The following is an 18,563-nucleotide window of genomic DNA, read 5'->3' as shown; positions in this document are numbered from 1 at the left end:
GTATGATTTCACTTATACGTGGAATCTAAAAAACAAAACAGATGAACAAGCATAACAAAACAGAAACAGACTCGTAGATACCCAGAACAAACAGGTGGTCGCCAGAGGGCAGGGGGCTGGAGGGATGAATGAAATAGGTGAGGGAGACTGAGGTACAAACTTCCAGTTATAAAATAAATGGGGACTTCCCTCGTGGCGCAGTGGTTAAGAATCTGCCTGCCAATGCAGGGGACACGGGTTCAAGTCCTGGTCTGGGAGGATCCCACTTGCTGCGGAGCAATAAGCCCGTGGGCTACAACTACTGAGCCCACGGTCCACAACTACTGAAGCTCATGTGCCTAGAGCCCGTGGTCTGAAACAAGAGAAGCCTACTGCAATGAGAAGCCTGCGCACCACAACAAAGAGTAGCCCCCGCTCAACACAACTAGAGAAAGCCTGCGCTCAGCAACGAAGACCTAACGCAGCCAAAAATAAATAAATTAATTAATTTTTAAAAAATAAAATAAACGAGTCACAGGAATGAAATATACAGCATGGGGAATACAGTCAATATTGTAATAACTCAGGTGATAGATGGTACTTAGACTTGTGATCATCCTGTAATTTATAGAAATAATCGCTGTGTTGTGCACCTGGAACTAACATAGTGTTGAAGGTCAATTATACTTCAATTTTAAAAAAGGAACTTAATAGAATTTCTAGAAATGAAAATTATTAATTTTAAAATGAAAAACTCAGTGAATGAGTAAACGGATGAGACACAGCTATAAAAAGAATGAGTGAATTGAAAGAGATAATTGAAGAAATGATTCAGAATTTAGCATAGAGATAGAAAGAGATGGAAACTATGACAGAGCAACTAAGAGACATAGAATGGAATGAGAAGGCCCAACATACGTCTAGTGGAAATTCAAGACGTTAAGAATAGAAAAAATAGAGGAGAGACAATAATTGGAGAAAGAGTGGCTGAGAAATTTCCAAAGCTGATGAAAGACACCATCCCTTAAACTGAATGCTTATGCTGAGTCCGAAACAACTAGATTGAGAGGTAAACAGGGGCCAGAAGATACATGACCCTGGAGCCCATGTCAGAGAATTTTGCTTTTATCCTAAGACTTTTATTCTTGATGAGTTTTAAGCAGACAAGTGAACAATCAGCTTTGCTTCTGGAGGCTACTGTGGGGAAAAGATTCAGGAGATGTCAGGATGCAGGAGGCTGTAGATGGGTCCCCACAAGTGATAATGGTAGCCTGGCCCAGGTGGAGATGGAAACAGAGAAAAGTGGACAGGCTCCAGAAATACTGAGGACATAATAGGGACTCCGTAATGGGGATGATGAGAAGAGCAAGTCAAGGGCAAGCTTAAGATTCTGAGCTGCAAAGACCTAAACAGACATTTCTCCAAAGAAGACAAACAGATGGCCCATAGACACATGGAAATGTGCTCAACATCGCTAATTATTAGAGAAATGCAAATCAAAACTGCAGTGAGGTACCACCTCACACTGGTCAGAACGGCCATCTTTAAAAAGTCTACAAATAACAGATGCTGGAGAGGGCGTGGAGGCTGCCCTCCCACCACTCCCACCTCGTGATGGGACCCTAGGTGGGTGGTTTTGATGACAGGCAATCCTGTCAGGGAAACGTCCACCTGACGTCTGCATCCAAGGAGATGTCGGCTGTGGGGAGGGAGAGATCAGGGTGGAGCCTCAGGATGGGGCGCCTGCCCTGAGTCACCTGCTCCTTCTGGCCCTGCCCAACACTCACAGGTGCCCCCAGCCTCCAGCCTCAGGGCTCCCATCTGTAAAATGGGTCCTGGGGTGCACAGGGTGCACTTTGTCATTCTCTCTCTTCTCAACTTCTGTCTGTCTGGGTGGCCCTGCCCTGCAGAAGCCCTTCTAGAAGAGTGGTTCAGAGTGTGGGACTGAGTCGGAGATGTGGGCTGTAATCCCAGCCCTCTACTGCTGGGTGATCCGTGGGCAGGGACCGAGCCTCACCCCCAGCACCCTCGGTGTCCTCGTCTCCAATGAGAGCATCCACCTCAGAGCTATGTATTTAATGGAACAATCTGGTAAAAGTGGGTGAATGCCCAGTAACATGAGCTACTCTGATTTTCCTCCTAATCTTCTCCCAAGAGAAACCTGGAGATCACCCCCCCCCACCAGCTCTGGTCTGCGTCATGGAGTTCAACAGGCCAGACCAGGAGTCGGCAAACTTTATCTGTAAAGGGCCACATAGTAAATATCTTAGGCTTTGCGAGCCATGCAGTCTCTGTGCAACGACTCCACTTTGCTACTGCAGGGCAAAAGCAGTCACAGGCAAGAGCATCTACATGAGTGGGCGTGGCCATGAGCCAATAAAACTTTATTTATAAAAGCAGACAGCAGGACGAACTTGGCCCTCGGGAGGTAGTTTCCAACTCCTGGTGCAGAACCAGCATGGGGGCTGGAGGGTGGCGGGGGAGTGTAGTAGTACTGCCTCAAGAGCCACGCCCTTGGTGAGGCCCCCTGGGCCCCTGGCCCTGTCTGTGTTCTGGCAGCTGCTTGGGCCTGTCCAGGGAGGCTGGCCTCACCCTCGCATTAGCTTTGCCTACACGCACTCTGATGGCACAGCCCCTGGCGTGGTGTTCCCAGAGAGACGAGCAAGGTTCCCGTTCCAGGTTTGGGCAGTGATGGGAGTGGGGTCGGGGGAAGGATCTAGCACACAGGAAGACGCAATTATGCTCACTCCACCCCCTCCTCCACCCCTCCACTGCCAGTCCACACTGCCCCGGACCTGGTGCCACCAGGGGTCTCCCCTCCTAAGGCCCCCACAGGAGCCCAGAGGGTCTACCCAGTGGGTTTCACTGTCCTTTATTGCCTCTGTTCACTGAGTACCTACTACATGCCAGGGTCCAAAGAGCCGGGCACATCGCTCAGCCTGGCCACCTCCCCCTCTGCTGGCCAACCACAGGGGGAGCAGTTATGACGTAGTAAGAACAGGGACTTGGAATTTTTAGATGGCCCAGGCTCAAATTCTGCTCTTCTGCTTCCCAGCTTGGGGGAGGGGGGATGGGTTCCCCTCGACTCCCTAAATTTCAGTTTCTCCATCCATAAAATGGGCTGTTAGCACTACCTTCCTTGCTGGGTGATTGTGAGCATTCCACAGTTAATCTAAGTCAAGTATTTGGTTGGTAGCACGTTCTGCAAACATTGGCTTGTATTCGTGTTAGGACTGGGACAGGACAGTGCTTCCTACCTCTCAGATCACCTTCTCCTCTTGTCCTGGGTCTCTCTCAAAGGCCCGGTGATGTCCCCATTAGACAGATGAGAAAACTGAGTCCTGAGTAGTTTTTTCTTCACTGCACAGCCTTGTGGGAGTTCCCCCTTAGCCCAAGGCTGTATGGGAAGGGAGGGAAGAGACTCAGGGAGTCTTAGATCTCCAAACCACTTTCTTCCTCTTAGCTTTCACCTGTTGTTTGCTGCTGCTTGAGAAGTACTTGACAGTATGCTCATGCTGGGGGTACCAGGCTAGTAACAGCAGTAGTAATAACAGGGACCAACTGGGCCGGGTACCATCTTAAGCATTTTATTTACATTTTTTTCCACTCAATTCTCACAACCTCCGTATGGGGTAGTTGCTATTATCACCCCCATCTTGCAGATGAGAAAACAGAGGTTCAGAGAGGTTACGTGACTTGCCCAAGGTCACAGCCTGACAGGCAGCAGCCCTGAGGGGAAGTGACTTGCCATAGCCTGGCCATAACTAATCACCAAACGGTAGAGCCACACAGGGGCTGTGAGACCCAGATAGGGGCAATGACTGTCCCAAGGTTGCACAGTGACCAAAGGTGGCCTCCTGGTTCCCACCACTGCCTTCCAAGGCATGTAGACCAAAGCACACTCACCAGCCCTTGTCTGGACTCAGTTGGCTATGATGTTGGAGATGATGCAGATCTCTTCGCAGATCTGGGGCGGACAGGGCAGGCGGCTCACCAGGCTGGAAAGGAGACCAGAAGAGGGGCAGGGCCACGTGGGGGTGGCAGTGCTGGGAACAGGCACAGGGGGCTGACCACACTGGGAAGTGGTGGCTGTTTCTCAGGGAAGGGCAATGGGGGGAGGAGGACCCAACCTTGGGGCATAACCCTGGACTGCTCCCCACAATGAGTGGTCGGGCCAGAGGGGTAGGCGAGCCCCGCTCACCTGTCCCTTTAGGACCAGCTTCAGGGTGAAGGAGATGAAGTCGGTGAACAGCTGCTTGGTCCACCTGGGCCTGAAGGGAGCAAGTGCTGCGGCGCTCCAGTCCTGTGCATCCATTGAGCGCCTACTGTGTGCCAGGCACTGCTCAGGGCTCTGTCAGCCTTGGAATCCTCCTATAACCCAGCTATAACCCCATTTCACAGCTAAGAACACTGAGCCTCAGAAGGAGCCTCGGACCTGAGTGTTAGTCAGCCCAGAGTTCCTCGGGAGGCCCCATTGCCCGTGATGTTCATACCTGTTACACTCACACATATGGATATGCCTGAATCCAGATTCACACATGTGTCCAACTGCTCCATGGGCAGAGAGGGGCCTGAATCAGGGATGCTCACAGCAATTTGACAGAGGGTTGGCCAAGACAAAGATCTGAGTAGAGTACTCAGGATCTCAGGTTCCAGAGTCAGGGGGGCTGCTGGTTTCAAATCCTGCCCCCATCCCCTAGTGGCGAGCTGTGTGTCCTCAGCCAGTTACTTAGCTTGGCTAGGAACTGTAGCTGCGAACTTGTGTGATGCCTGGGATGCCAGCAGATATGAGTTTTTCTTTCCTTCCTAAGCTCTCTGTGCCTCAGTTTGCCCATATGTAAGAATGGGGTTAATAACACAATCTACCTTCCAGGGTTGGGTTGTGAGGATGTAAATTAACTAATCCATGCAAATGGCTTGGAAAAGTGCTTGGCTCATAGCAAGTTCTCAGTAACTGTAAGCGATTCTTTTTTTCCAGCCTTTAAGGGGGCGTTGATGGGGAGAGGTAGGTAATGACCCCACTGAAAAGACTGATCCCCCAGGCTTGGCTGCCACAGGCATGGTCTGGGGTTGACCCTCGGAGGGGCAGTGGACACACCACCCTTCCATACTCCTGGGGCTCATGCTAACAGGAAGGGGCACAAGTAGAAATGGGGGCCACAGAGGCAGCGTACTTACTTGCACTCCCCTTGGAGATGCAGGAGCGGCCTGTGGAAAGATAGGTAGCATTCAGGGGCATTGGTCCACACACTGCCAGAATCACAGGCTGCAGAGTCCCCTGACACCACATCAGGGCAGCCTCGGCCTCCAGGCAGAGCCCATGTGCTGCCCAGGCCAGCCAGGAGCTAGGCTAGCTTTGGGCTCCCCCAGCCAGCAAACTTCCCAGGCTGGACCATCTTTGGCAGCCTCAGAATCCTTGGTCTGCCTAGCCTTCCCTCTCCACTGCGGTCGATTCCTGGAGTCCAGCCTCCCTGCCTCCCCAGAGGGAGTAGGACACATATTCAGCTGTGTGTGTTGATCTGAAGGTCAGTAGAGTCGATTTCAAAGTCGACAGGCTGATCAACCCTCAACCTGCAAGGAGGCCACGGCCCAAGACCCTCTCTCCGCCCTCAGCCCAGAGAGGGCCAGGGAGAGGCGTGTCAGCTGAATGGGAATGCTTATCTCCAGGCACCCCAGGGTCCCCTTGAAGATCACAGGCGCATTCTGAATGGAGACATTGGTGGGCTTGTCTTCCACCAACTCTACCTGGCTGCTGGAGACCGACAGGTGGCTGATCTGGACGCTGGGAGAACAAAGGGAAATAAGGAAGGGCGTCGGGGGCCTGGGAAGAGGCAAGGGGGTGTCTTTGTCACATCTCCACTTCTTGTCATCCTGCACTGCCCAGGGATGCAGTGGGCAGAGCCCTGCCCTATCCTCCTGGAGCTGAGTCCAGCTTCACCTAGCATCAGTCATGGTCAATCACATTTAATCTCTACTCCACCCATGTTTATTTTGGATAAGTTATATATTAATGAAATTTATTCTATGGAAGTTTGGTCTTATTGAATTGTTGATGATTTATTCAGGGTAATATCTCTTTTAACTTCTCCAGGCAACTTTGCCATCTCTGACCTCTTGTGATGTAGGTCTAAGATGGCTTTATCCTCATTTTATAGAAGGGAAACTGAAGCCTAATGTTACACAGAGAGTGCGGGGCTGGGGCAGCCCCGTTGGATGCCCCACTAGACCTGGGATACCCCCACTCCAGCTGCTGGCGGCAGGTGCTTTCCTCCCAAGAGGTAACGGTGGCATTCAGCATCGCCAGCGCCCCCTAGTGGTAGTAAAATGTTTACACCGACTCCAGCACCAGGTTGGTTACCTGTGCAAATCAGAGTCCACCTTTATTGAGCTTGTCCTTGGGGGGCGGGGGGGGGGGCGGTTTGGGGAAGATGAGGTTTTAGGACAAAGATTAGGTCCCTGAGCAGTGTCTTCCCCATCCCTGAGGCCTCACACAGATATACAGACACAGAATCTGTTCCCTTGCACCCTGAGGGGCCCAGAAGGTGGATGTGTCGTGTTCCAGGGGCCAAGCCTAGTGCTCAGACCTGGGTTGGAACCTGAGCTTGCCGCTGCTAGCCTCGCTGTGTGACCTCCAAGCTGCTTAGCCTCTCCGAGCTCCTGTTTCCTTGTTCAGTAAGCAGGGCCAGTAGAGGGATGTGCTGAAGGTAAAATGAGGTATTGTTTGTAAAGGCGCCTGGCCTATAGCACAGCCTCAGCCCAGGTAAAGTCCGGAGACTCAGTTTGCCAAGAGATCTTACTACCCTGCCTCCCTCTACCCAAAAAAGACCCCATCAGTAGGGGAGAGAAAGGGCTGTTCTAAGGCCCGAATCTTACTGGGGCTGTTGGAGAGACTGATACCTTCCAATAAATCCCCACAGGGGCACTGGCGGATGGTGAGTGGGTTGAAGCAGCATGGTGGGGGCAGGTTGTGCAATACCAGGCTTCTGGCCCTGGTGTCAAGTCAGGTGGGGAGGTCTGAGCTCTCCTGGCTGCCCTTGCTCTCCGGGGGCTGGGGGCAAGTTTCAGGCTACTCCCCACCAACCCCCAGCTGTTCACACTCCAGACCTGACTCACTTGTGCAGACCTTACTTGACCTGGCCAAGGGTCACCATGGCCCTTTGCCCTTGATATCGCTGGAGGCTGTCTGGATCACCTTGGCGGTCTCCTGGCTCATGAGGAGGGAGGGCAGTGGTGAGGGGCTGCAGGCCCAGGACCAGTGCCCTGTCCCCTGGCCTCAGCTGTGGCTCAGCCTCTTTGGGATGAGGGGCTGGACTTGGCCTCACTCTGGCATAAGTTAGATGGCTACGCTCAGGGCACATAGAGAGAGAGCTCTGACCCCTGACCCTGGCCAGAGATCCCAGTCATACCCTAGCCTCTGGATCCCAACACACAGGAACCCCATGATCCTAGTCAAATGGCAGCCTCTGAACCCAGCCACACACTAAGCCCAGCGTCACCCGTCACTGTGCTGGGACACCTCCTCCCCTAAATACAAACTGAGTGTTTAGTCCTGGGACTCAAACTTTGAGATCCTGCATTTTAGAGATCATTGCATTTAGCCTCCCTATGCCCTTAAGAGGCTGGGGCCCAGAGAAGGTAGGGGAGCTGACCAAGGTCACACAGCAGTGACTGAGTGACAGAGCCTCCCCATCCTGGGCTCATGCTAACCCCTGACTCCAGCCATGGAAGGATCCCCAACACCAAATACACACGGACCTCCTAACCTTCACCTTCTAACCTGACCCTAAACCTGGCTCTGCTCTGAAACTTAACTCGAACCCCAGAATGATCCTGGGTCCCAGGCAAACACAAACTCCCACATCAGGCTGTTTGCAGCCCCTCAGGGACCTTCTCACCAAAGAGCTTGACTTGAAGGTGAGGACAGGAGAGAGTGAGGACTGCTCCACTCAGCCCAGGGCTGTCCTCTCTCTGGGCTACAGTGTGGCAGCCCCTGCATCAGAGCTGGCTTCTGGCCAGGGAGGCTCCTCCTCAGTGGATGCCCCCCAAAGGAGCCCCGGACCGACAGACAAATGGGTGGACAGACAGATGCATGCACAGAGCAGTGGTGGTGGTACTTACACCCCAGGAGGGCAGGCTTGGTAACTCGGTACACAACGCCTGGTACAAAATGCCTTTGGGGCAGGCGCAGTCACTGCCCAGCAGGACTGGGGGCAGGAGAGAGGCAGCGAGCGTGGTTCTCGGGCAGCCGTGGGGGGGCCCACGCAGAGCTCATGTCTGCACAGCTCCCACGGGACAGGAGGCACTTCCGGGGCAGAGGGTCTTGCCTAATTTGCTGCCCTTCCGGCCTTCTCTCAGGTTCAGAGCCAGGCATCCAGCCAGGATTCCCACCTTCTGCTTGTCTCCCCTCTACCACCTGGCACCATGTTTGCCCTCTCCTATGTATCTGGATAATTGCTTAATACTTAAAACAAAATTTATTCTTTTTTTTACTTAAACAAATGTATGTAAAAATAAATGTTATCTCTTTTGCCATAAATAGAAAGAGGCTAACATATAATGACAATAAAATGAAGACATTTCATTGTTGCCAGATACTCTCGCTCGACAATGACCCTAAGTTTGAAGCATGCTGTTGCATGTAAATCAAAACTCAGTTCAAAAAGGGAGACAGCTTTGTGGGTTTTCCCTCGCTGGAATTTGGTACCAGGGTACTTAATGCACGCCCCCAGGGGTACGTGCCTCACACTTCCGTATTCTGGTTTAGAGATCATTGCCCTTAGCCTCCCTTATTGAACTGTGCAAGAGGCTGAGGCCCAGAGACAGGAAGCGAGCTGCTTGAGGCCACACAGCAGTCAGTGAGAGGGCCTCCCCACCTTGGGTTCTTTCTTTGCCCCCATTGACCTGCTGTCTCCCCAGAGCTTTTGCCCTCCTTGGAGCTTCCCAAACCCCCTCCCTCACCGACAGCCTGTCTCTGGGGCAGAATGAGGCAAGGGGCTATCTTGGAGTACACCTCCGGCCCCATGCTGGCACCCTTCAAGGTCTCTTTGCAATTACAGTAGCCTGGAATCAGAATTTTGGGGGTGTCGGGACCACTCCTGCCAGCTGGGTTCCCATGTCCTTGGCTTCCAGAGGATTGAGAGGTAGGAAGGGAACAACTCTGAGTGAACGCCTGCCACACCCAGGACCGAGCAGCGCACTCACCGTCAGTGTCCCCCTCCCGCACCGCCAGGAGCTCTACCGACAGGCGAACACACAGAGGGACGTGCTGGCACTCACCTGGCACCTCACAGTTGCAGCTCCGGAAGTCTGGGAAGCCTAGGTCCAGCGGGGCAGGAGGCCTGGGGACACACCGAGAGAATGGCGTTCTGCCACACTGAACTTAACCCCACGTCCTAAGATGGTAACAGGAGCCAGGCTGACAATGATCATGGCTCCTAGTGCCACGGTCTGTCTCTGTGGCCACCCTCTATAGGACGCCTTCCTGGAGTACGTACCTCGTCCTTGCCACCCCCTCCCGTTCTGAATTCTCTTCAGTACCAGTCACAGGACACATAGCATGGTTCACCATGGATGAGCTCTTGTGCCATTCCATTTTTAAATATTAATCAATTAAGTTTTAAAATATAACACTGGCATCTGCATAGTCAAAAGTCACAGAGAAAAGGAAATCAAGTCACTTGTCAGCCCTCCCATCCTGGAGCAATCTGTCTGTGTGTCCGTGCATGCGTGTGTGTGTGTGGCGGGGGGGTGAGGGGCTTTCCTCCACAAAGGTTTTTGCCTCTGCACATTCATTCCACAAATATTTACTGAGCACCTACTCAACTAATGTGACCCCAGTCAGGGACACAGAGGGTGGGGAACAAGATGCCAGCCCCTCCTCTCACAGTCTCACATTCTAGACTTGGGTGGAGACTCAGGTACGGTGGTCTCACCTCCGCTTCCCAGAACCAGGAGGCAAGATGACTATTTGCTGAATAATAACATCCACCATTCACTGAGCTCTTATTGTGAGCCTGCTAGGCTGTGAGCTCCCTGAGCCAGGATCATGGCTGCACTGGATCCTCACATAGTAGGTGCTCAGCACATAGTAGGCCCGCAATAAAAGCTTGTTGAATGGCGTAGAAAAGCCAGGTGCTGTGCTGAGCCCTTTACATGCTTTATCTTATTTGGTTCTTACGATAACCTCCTAAGGAGCTATCAGTTATTATCTTCATTTCATAGGTGAGGGATCTGAGCTCAGAGAGGCGCCCTAACATATTCTAGATGATGGAGCTGATGGACATCAGGAGGAGGACCTAAACTATAAGGTCTGTATTCTGTGCAGAGGGCTTTCACAAGTCCCCGAGCCCCGAGTGGGGGTGGGTAGGAGCACACACTGGGAGTCAGGGATCGGGTCTAGTTGGCCCTTGACTCACTCACTGTGTCACCGTGGATTGGTCACTGGCTCTCTCTGAACCTCAGCTGCCTCATCTGTAAAATGGGAAAATGTTGACCGTTGCCCTTTGCATCCAAGGAGATAAAGGCAGCGGACCCAATATGTATACATATAGCTGATTCACTTTGCTGTACAGCAGAAGCTAACAACATTGTAAAGCAATTATACTCCAGTAAAAAAAAAAAGAGTCCTATATATAGGCTTTTGCTTGATCAGCACAAAGTATCTCTGGGTGGGTACACAAGATGCTGAAAACATGGGCTACCTCTGGGAGGAACTGGGTGTCTGGGAGAAAGGGGTGGGAGAATTCCACACCTTTTGAATTTTGGGTCACATGAATGTATTATTTTTCAAAAACTATGACATACAGTGTTTTACTCACAGCTGGGGCCAAGAATTCCCCTTAGCAGCTGAGACCAAACAGCCGATTTCTCCTTCTCAAGAGTCCTCAGGCAGGGAGCCAGGGCCGCAAGGATGTGACAGGATGCTATCCACAAAGGGAGGGCTTGCCCAGACTGCTCCCGGGCAGGTCCCTCCCTAGCCCCACGTGATACACCCACTCACAGAGCTGGGTGAGCCTCACTGATTCCCAAGGCCCAGCTAGGGGGGGCCTATTTCTCCTGGGCACCCAGCCCCTGGGGGGTACATACCCACAGTCATCGCGAGGGTATGAAGAGCAGGCATGCGCCCATTGGCCACAGCAGGGTGGGGGCTGGAGGGCAGAGATTCCGCCCAGGAATCCCCAACACCCCCATCCACGGGCTGGGGCTCGGGAGCCTCGTTAATGGGCTCCATTTCCCAGGAACGGGAAGACTCCCTGGCGGGCTACTGTCCTCCTGGCTGCTGTTCATATTCCACTCCTGGGGTCGTGGAGGGCAGTGACTGAGGGTGCCCCGGCCAGGGTTCTGGCGGTCGCGGCTGTACCCACAGCAGAGAGGGAGGCATGCCCATCCTTTAGTGCAGCTGGCTGCTGGGGGGCCTGGCATGGGAGTATGAGAGGCCCAGGGGGTAATGGATTAAAAAGCAAAATAAGGGCTTCACTGGTGGCGCAGTGTTTAAGAATCCACCTGCCAATGCAGGGGACATGGGTTCGAGCCCTGGTCTGGGAAGATCCCACACGCCACAGAGCAACTAAGCCCATGCGCCACAACTACTGAGTCTGCACTCTAGAGCCCGCGAGCCACAACTACTGAAGCCCATGCACCACAACTACTGAAGCCTGCGTGCCTAGAGCCTGTGCTCTGCAACAAAGAGAAGCCACGACAATGAGAGGCCCGCGCACCGCAACGAAGAGCAGCCCCCGCTCACCACAACTAGAGAAAGCCTGCACGCAGCAACGAAGACCCAACGCAGCCAAAAATAAATAAATAAAATAAATTTAGCTTTTAAAAAAAGGTTTAAAAGGCAAAATAAAACAAATAGAACCAACCAAGCAACCAACCAAAACCAAAAACCAAAACCAAAAAAAAAAATCTATCCCTGGCCGGGAGGGATAAGTTAAGAGGTTGGGATTAACAGATACACATTACTATACATAAAACAGATAAACAACAAGGACCTACTGTATAGCACAGGGAACTATACTCAATATTTTGTAATAATCTGCATGGGAAAAGAATCTGAAAAAGAATATATATATATAAAACAATCACTTTGCTGTACACCAGAAACTAATACAACATTTTAAATCAACTATTTCAATAAAAAAAATCTATCCCTTCAAACTTAGAACCCTGCGTCTTAAATTCTTAAAACTTAATAATCATAATCTCAGCTATATTTCTGAGCTATATGCTGTTTACATCATCTCATTTAATCCTCTTTTACTTTTATTATGGTAAAGTACACATACCTTAGAGTTTACCATTTTAAAAGGTACAGTGCAGCGACATTTAATACACTCACAGCGTTGCGTGCAAACGTCAAATTCCAGAACACCTTCTTCACCCTAAAGGGAAACTCCATACCCAATAAGCAGTCACTCCTCCCAACCCCCCAGCCCCTGGCAACCACAAATCTGCTCTGGACCTTTTGTGTAAATGGAATCCTACATCATGATGATTGTAAAAGTGCAAAAAGTCAGCTAGGGATTAGGGCGGGGATAGCTTTTTAGTGGGGGAGGGGGAGGGGGCATTGTTCAGTTTGCCAGTTTCCCGAGAGAGAAGAAAGTCTCTAAAGCAGATAACGACGACAGCCCCAGACCCTGATTACGTACATGTAGGTCCATGTCGGATTATTTGGAAGGACACACACTAGATTGTTAACTTGGTCACCTGGGGTGGGGGTGAGGGCAAGGATGGGGGAGATAAAGTCACCCTTGAGTCCCCGGAGGACTGACTTTGCTCCTTCATATTCAGTCACAACAAAGAGGAGGCAGCTGTGTCTACGTCGTGCCCAGGGGTCTCTAAAGAAAGAGAACTTATGAATGCGAGCAGGCTACACGTGGCTCCCAGCATGGGCCACACACCGGCTGTGCAACTTGGGTAAGCCACTTAACCTCTCAGAGCCTCAGTTTCTTCAAGCATAAAATGGGCGCATTTTACACATCTCCTAGGGTTGGTGGGAGAATTAAAGGGGGTATTGCTTGCCTGGCCCACAGTCGGCTGTCTTATCAGCATGGCTCATCCTCTTCTCCAGGCTGGGTGTTAATATACTCTGCTCTAGCGAGGCCTCGGTCCTCAAGGCTGGCAGGGAAGAAGTGTCACCCATCACTAGAAGGTGAGTTTCTGCAGCAGTGCCCGGCACACAGTAGGACCTCGTTACATATTTGTGGATGGAAAAACTGTGGGGGCTTCCGGGATTTGGGTTAGTCACTGCCGCCACTGGGCTGACCTGGGGGTGCTCCTCCCTGTTAGTGCAGGTGGTGGCCCTGGATGCGGGGACAGAGCCGAAGGGCTCTAGGATCCAGTTGCCCCTGTGATGCCAACCTGGGAGCCTCGGAGGGGCCTACTCGCCACAAGCCAGGGGTGAGCCCAAGGGTTCAGCTGTATTCTGAGCAGGCGTGGGGCTGAGAGTAAGGGAGACAGACAGCTACAGAGCACCCCTGAGAAGAGACCCAGAGCCCAGCCTGCAGAAGAGTCAGAAGTGGCCAGCCAGCTGTACACCCCCCCAGAATTCCAGATGCCACCACCTCAGGAACCCGGGTCCCTTCCCCCCATGACCCCAGGAGTCCCAAACCATCTACGACCACAGGTCCATTTTCTGAGTCCTAGGTCTTCCAGCAAGCCTCAGCCACGGGCCACTGGCTAATCTGGCAGAGGCCTGGGGCGATCTGGGGAAGTGGGGACAGGACAGAGGGAGACTTCAGAGGGCCTCGCATGCCAAACTCAGAGGAGACCCGTCCTGAAGAAGGCCCTGCTCGGCCTCTGCTGCCCCCTGGTGGCTGGAGACCAGCTGGCCCCAGGCTTCCGGCCCAGCCCAGTGCCACTGGGTAGCGCTGAGGGCTGGGAGGGGGAGGCGGCTGTAACCCAAAATGCTCGCATACCTGGTGTACCTGTATCCACACACCTGCCCAGGTAAAGCAATCCACGTGCACATACAAATAACCTTGCGTGTGTGTGTGCACGGATGTGCACATCCCACGTACACACACAGGTCCCCTACACACCAACCCCAGCTACATCTGCCTATGAGACGTACACGCCCAGACGTGTGCACATGAACCCACAAGAGCCACCCAAACAAACGATCGCGATGAGATTCGTGTCTTTTTTTTTAAAACATTTTCATGGGCTGTATGTTCACAAAGCTTTTAGTGTTTCCTGACCTCCATCATTCAAAAACTACTGCCATGATTTCTGCCTTCTCTGTACATGCTTTAGACTGTTACTTACTTAACCTTTTAAACCGACTCGCTTTACTTAAATGTATTTTAAAAGGGAACTTCGTATCTCCACTTTAAGTAGAAAAATACGCTTATCTAATACATTGAAAAGTAACACGGTTATTAAAATAAGGGACAGACCCTCTAGATTTGGTTCTGCACACCCACCCCAGGGCACGTTTGCCACCTTTGGGGAACACTGCGTTATTTTGAGCCTCATGGCCCCTGTGGGGTGGACAGAGCAGTTTATGTCCTAGGGGTCTATGTTTTGGATGAGGGAGCAGGGGCTCAGCCTGGAGAGGCCCCAGGGCTCAAACCAGCTCTCCTGCCCTTGCACCCTCTGCCCTTCCCTAGGGACGACCTCTCAGGCCTCATCCTGCCAACGCCTCCCTGTCTGTCTCCAGCACCACCTAGATGCGGGTCTCCCAGTCAGCCCACACCAGGACTCTTACCCTCTGCAGCTCCCTGCAGCCCTCAGCCAACCCACCCCCTAGTCCTCCCTGACCCCAAATCCTCCCACCTGCCTTCTGTCGTCACTGGCACTCTCCTCCATGCCCTCAGCTCCCAGCTCTGACCCTGGATTTGAGGCCTTCCCCGCAGGTTCTCAGTACACAGTCTTCCCTCCTATACCCCTTGTGTGTAAATCGTTTCTCCTCCCTCCCCCCCACCCCGGAAAACTCCAGGTCCTTGAACTATAATCCATCAGACCATACTGTTCCCTCCCTTATGACTCCTCCAATGGATCCCATCTCACTTTGACTAGAACCCACATTCCTTACGATGGCCTAGAAGGCCCTATATGATCTGTCCCCCCACTTTTGGATCCCTTCACCCACCACCCCCTTCACTCAACTTCAGCCGCCTGCCACCTTCTAAGGCATTGGCTATGCTGACCTTGTTCCTGCCTCAGGACCTTTGCACTCACCTATCTACTTGGAAGACCCTTCCCCAAATCTTTGCTTGGTTTGCTTCAGCTCATCATTCCGGCGTCACCTCCTCAGAGGCCTTCCCTGACCACTGTCTAACCACTTGTCCTCCCCCAAACCCACTGCTAACTAGTGTCCCCCATCCCATTATTCTCTTTTCTTTCTGTTTTTTCCCCAGTACTTGTCATTTTATGTCCACTTGTTTCCTTCTTTAGTCTCTGTCATCCTGCCAGGATGTAAGCTCCATGAGGGCAGGAACACCCGGCACCAGGAAGGTCCTGAGTGCGTAACTGTGACTGTCGACCCCGTGACACGTGCCTGCCTGTGTGTTCTTCAGCCAGCTGTGTGGCCGGGAACGCAAGCTCCTGCCATGCCTGAGTACCACAGGCATCAGAGCGTCCGAGTCGGCTGCTGCCGGGCCACTGGGTACCACTGCGGGCAAAGCCACTCTTGGATGTGTCACGTCGGAGACAGCTAGCCCCACCTCACTTCCTGCTCCCTGCACCGTTATATCCCACCCCTTCCACCCTAAGGACGTGCTTCCAGCGGAGGCTGCCTCTTCCCATTTCCCCAAGGCTGCCCAGCTCACTTCTGGAATGGGAAACCTTCTTTGTGAGGCACAGAGCAAAGCCTTATACCTTCTCTGGAGCTGCCCCCATATGCCTTTGGTCTCAAGCAGAGCCGGGGGGCAGCTGATTCTGAACAAGGGACACAGCCTGCCTGGCAGCCACCCCACTGGTCAGTGTGGTGCACCAGGCTGAGGAGCAGGACTCCTAACCTCCAGAGCTGGGGCCCTCTAGCAGTCAGGGCTCTAGCAGAGAAAAAGAACCCATAGGAGATTATTTGCTTGTTTCTGTCTTTCAAGAAATGGGCTTACATGATCGTAGAGGCTGGCTAGGTGAGTCTGACATTGTAGGGCAGGCCGGCAGGCTGGAAACTCTTGAAAAGAAGCTGATACTGCCGCCCGTGGCCTTAACGGCTTCGTCCTCTGGAAACCTCAATTTGTCTCTTCAGATCTTTCAGCTAGCTGGATGAGGCCAACTCAGATGCAGAGGATAATCTCCTTTACTTAAAGTCTACGGATTGTAGATGTTAATCACATCTGCAAAATAACCTCCTGGCAACACCTAGATTAGTGTTTGATTGAATGACTAGGCCTAGCCCAGTTCACCTTTTATCAGCTTGCTACCCATGCACACGTCCTTAAACCACACTTAATCTCCAGATAAAGAAAATAACAAAGCCTTGCTTCCATCGAATGTGATGCAACTATCCTGTCTATAACCCAGAACACACAGATCCTTTCCCCAGAAGAGGATGCCAAGTCCGTGGGTGACAGTTACTCTTCTCTGTGAGATCCTGTAACCTAAATCCTGTGATGTAGGGACTTCCCTGGTGGTCCAGTGGTTAAGACTCTGTGCTTCCACTGCAGGCGGCAGGGGTTCGATCTCTGGTCGGGGAAATATGATCCCGCAGGCTGCATGGCCAAAGAAGAAAGATCCTGTTATGTAAAGTTAACTATTATTAATTCATCTTATGTTACATGATAAGGTTATAAGGGAAGAAGACAAAAAGATTCACTTTATACTCACTATATATCTATACAAGTTTGTGTCTGAAGATACGAACAGCACAAGGTGATGAACTACATGAAAATTACAAGATGATTACAGGCCTCATTTCTGCAACTGGTCACATAGATGTAGCTGGTCTTTACAACTACTTTCTTCCACTACCCATTCCACACCCACAGCAAGCACCTTGGCTGGTCGTGGTTGCTGGGGTGTCCCAAACCTTCATTCCTGAAGAGTCAGGGCCATTAGTAGTTCTGCCTTAATTGCATTTTCCATCGACTTTAAGGCAGGGTAGCCTTAGGGATCTCCTGTAAGGATTCCACACATCTTCTTCCTTAATTGTATAGTAGCAGCCCGATTTCCTCTTGGTAGTCAGGGTCAGTCACCCCAGCCAATAGGATAACTCCCTTCTCTGCCTGACGACTTGGAGGCTTAAGGAGCCCAAAGTGGCTGGTAGCTGTCTGAACTTCCAGTTCAATGACATCAATGTTGTGTCTCCGGAAAGCACTTCTCCCTGTTGTGGGGTGAATTGCGTCCCCCCAGGTTCACGTCCATCCAGAACCCTGGATGACCTTATTTGGAAATAGAGTCTTTGCAGATGTAAATCCAATGGCCCAGTAGTTACTCAAAAGGAAAGGGATTATCTGCAGAGGATGGCAGGACTTTGCCCCCAAATCCTAAGGGCCTCCACTGTGATTCATCTGTAGGGACCTGTCGCAAGCTCCAGACAGCATCCCTGCCTGCCCCCGCCTCTTCAAGCACCAGGAGATCTGCTGGATCCTGTGGCCCAAGTGGCAGAGCAGCACACACAGCAGCCTGGACCTGGTGCAAATCTTTCTCTTGTTCTGGGCCCCACTCAAAATAGGCAGCTTTTCAGGTCACTTGGTAAATGGGCCAGAGTGACACACCCAGAGAGGTCCAATATCCAGAGAGGCCAACTAGGTGTTGTGCCTGGTTTTTTGGCTGCAGGAGGGGCCAGATGCAATAACTTATCCTTCACTGAAAAAACAGGTATCTTGACACGCACCCAACCAGTGCATTGCTAGAAATTTCACTGAGGTGGAAGGCCCCTGACTTTTGGTGAAATTTATTTCCGACCATCGACAATGCAAATGTCTTACCAGTATATCTATAGTTACTACTTCTTGTTCTCTAGATGGAATCTGCATATATCATCGATGCTAAACCTGTGGGATATTTTGTGGAAGGGAAAGGTGATCAAGATACCTGCAGACCAAATTATAATGACATCAAGCTGGAGAGTTGATCTACCCGAGGCAGGACAGTGAAGGTGTATTGCTGGTCTGGCCAGCTGAAAGCAAACTGCTTTTCGTGGTCTTTACTAACAGGTACTGAGAAAAGAGCACTTGCCATATCAGTAGCTGCAAACCAGGAACCAGGGGATGTGTTAATTTGCTCAAGTAATGAAACCACATCTGGAAGAGCAGCTGCAATTGGAGCCACCACCTCCAGTCATCGGTTTATGATCATCCACTGTCACCTTCCACGATCCATCTGTCTTCCGCACAGACAGAACGGGGGTTGAATGGAGATGTGGGAGTCAGCACCCCTGCATCTCTCAAGTCCTTGATGGTGGCACTGGTCTCTGTAGTCCCTCCAGGGATGCAGTATTGTCTTTCATTTACCATTTTCCTAGGTAGAGGCAGTCCTCGTGACTTCCACTTGGTTTTCCTACCATAATAGGCCTCACTCCACACGTGAGGGAACCAATGTGGGGATTCTGCCCGTTGCTAAGTACAGGCACACCTCGGAGATACCGCGGGTTTGGTTGCAGTCCACTGCAATAAAGCGAATATCGCAATAAA

The 18,563-nt window shown here is 51.7% G+C and overlaps 1 protein-coding gene across 1 annotated transcript in view; it reads right to left on the bottom strand.

Moving 5' to 3' along the window:
* NLRC5 (NLR family CARD domain containing 5) overlaps positions 1–18,563 on the bottom strand; it is a 129,943-nt gene that overhangs the window by 107,131 nt on the left and 4,249 nt on the right. The window contains exon 2 of the mRNA XM_089903105.1: positions 16,041–18,536. The gene's annotated coding sequence lies outside the window, so the exon portion shown is untranslated. The remainder of the gene's footprint in view (positions 1–16,040; positions 18,537–18,563) is intronic.

The sequence above is a fragment of the Delphinapterus leucas genome, chromosome 20 (genome assembly GCF_059928025.1).
Source record: "Delphinapterus leucas isolate spDelLeu-1000000601 "Yukka" chromosome 20, BTC_Dleu_Yukka2, whole genome shotgun sequence".
Classification (NCBI taxonomy): Eukaryota; Metazoa; Chordata; class Mammalia; order Artiodactyla; family Monodontidae; genus Delphinapterus; species Delphinapterus leucas.
Note: the sequence above shows the minus strand (reverse complement) of the source record. Positions and strands in the feature narration are given on the sequence as shown.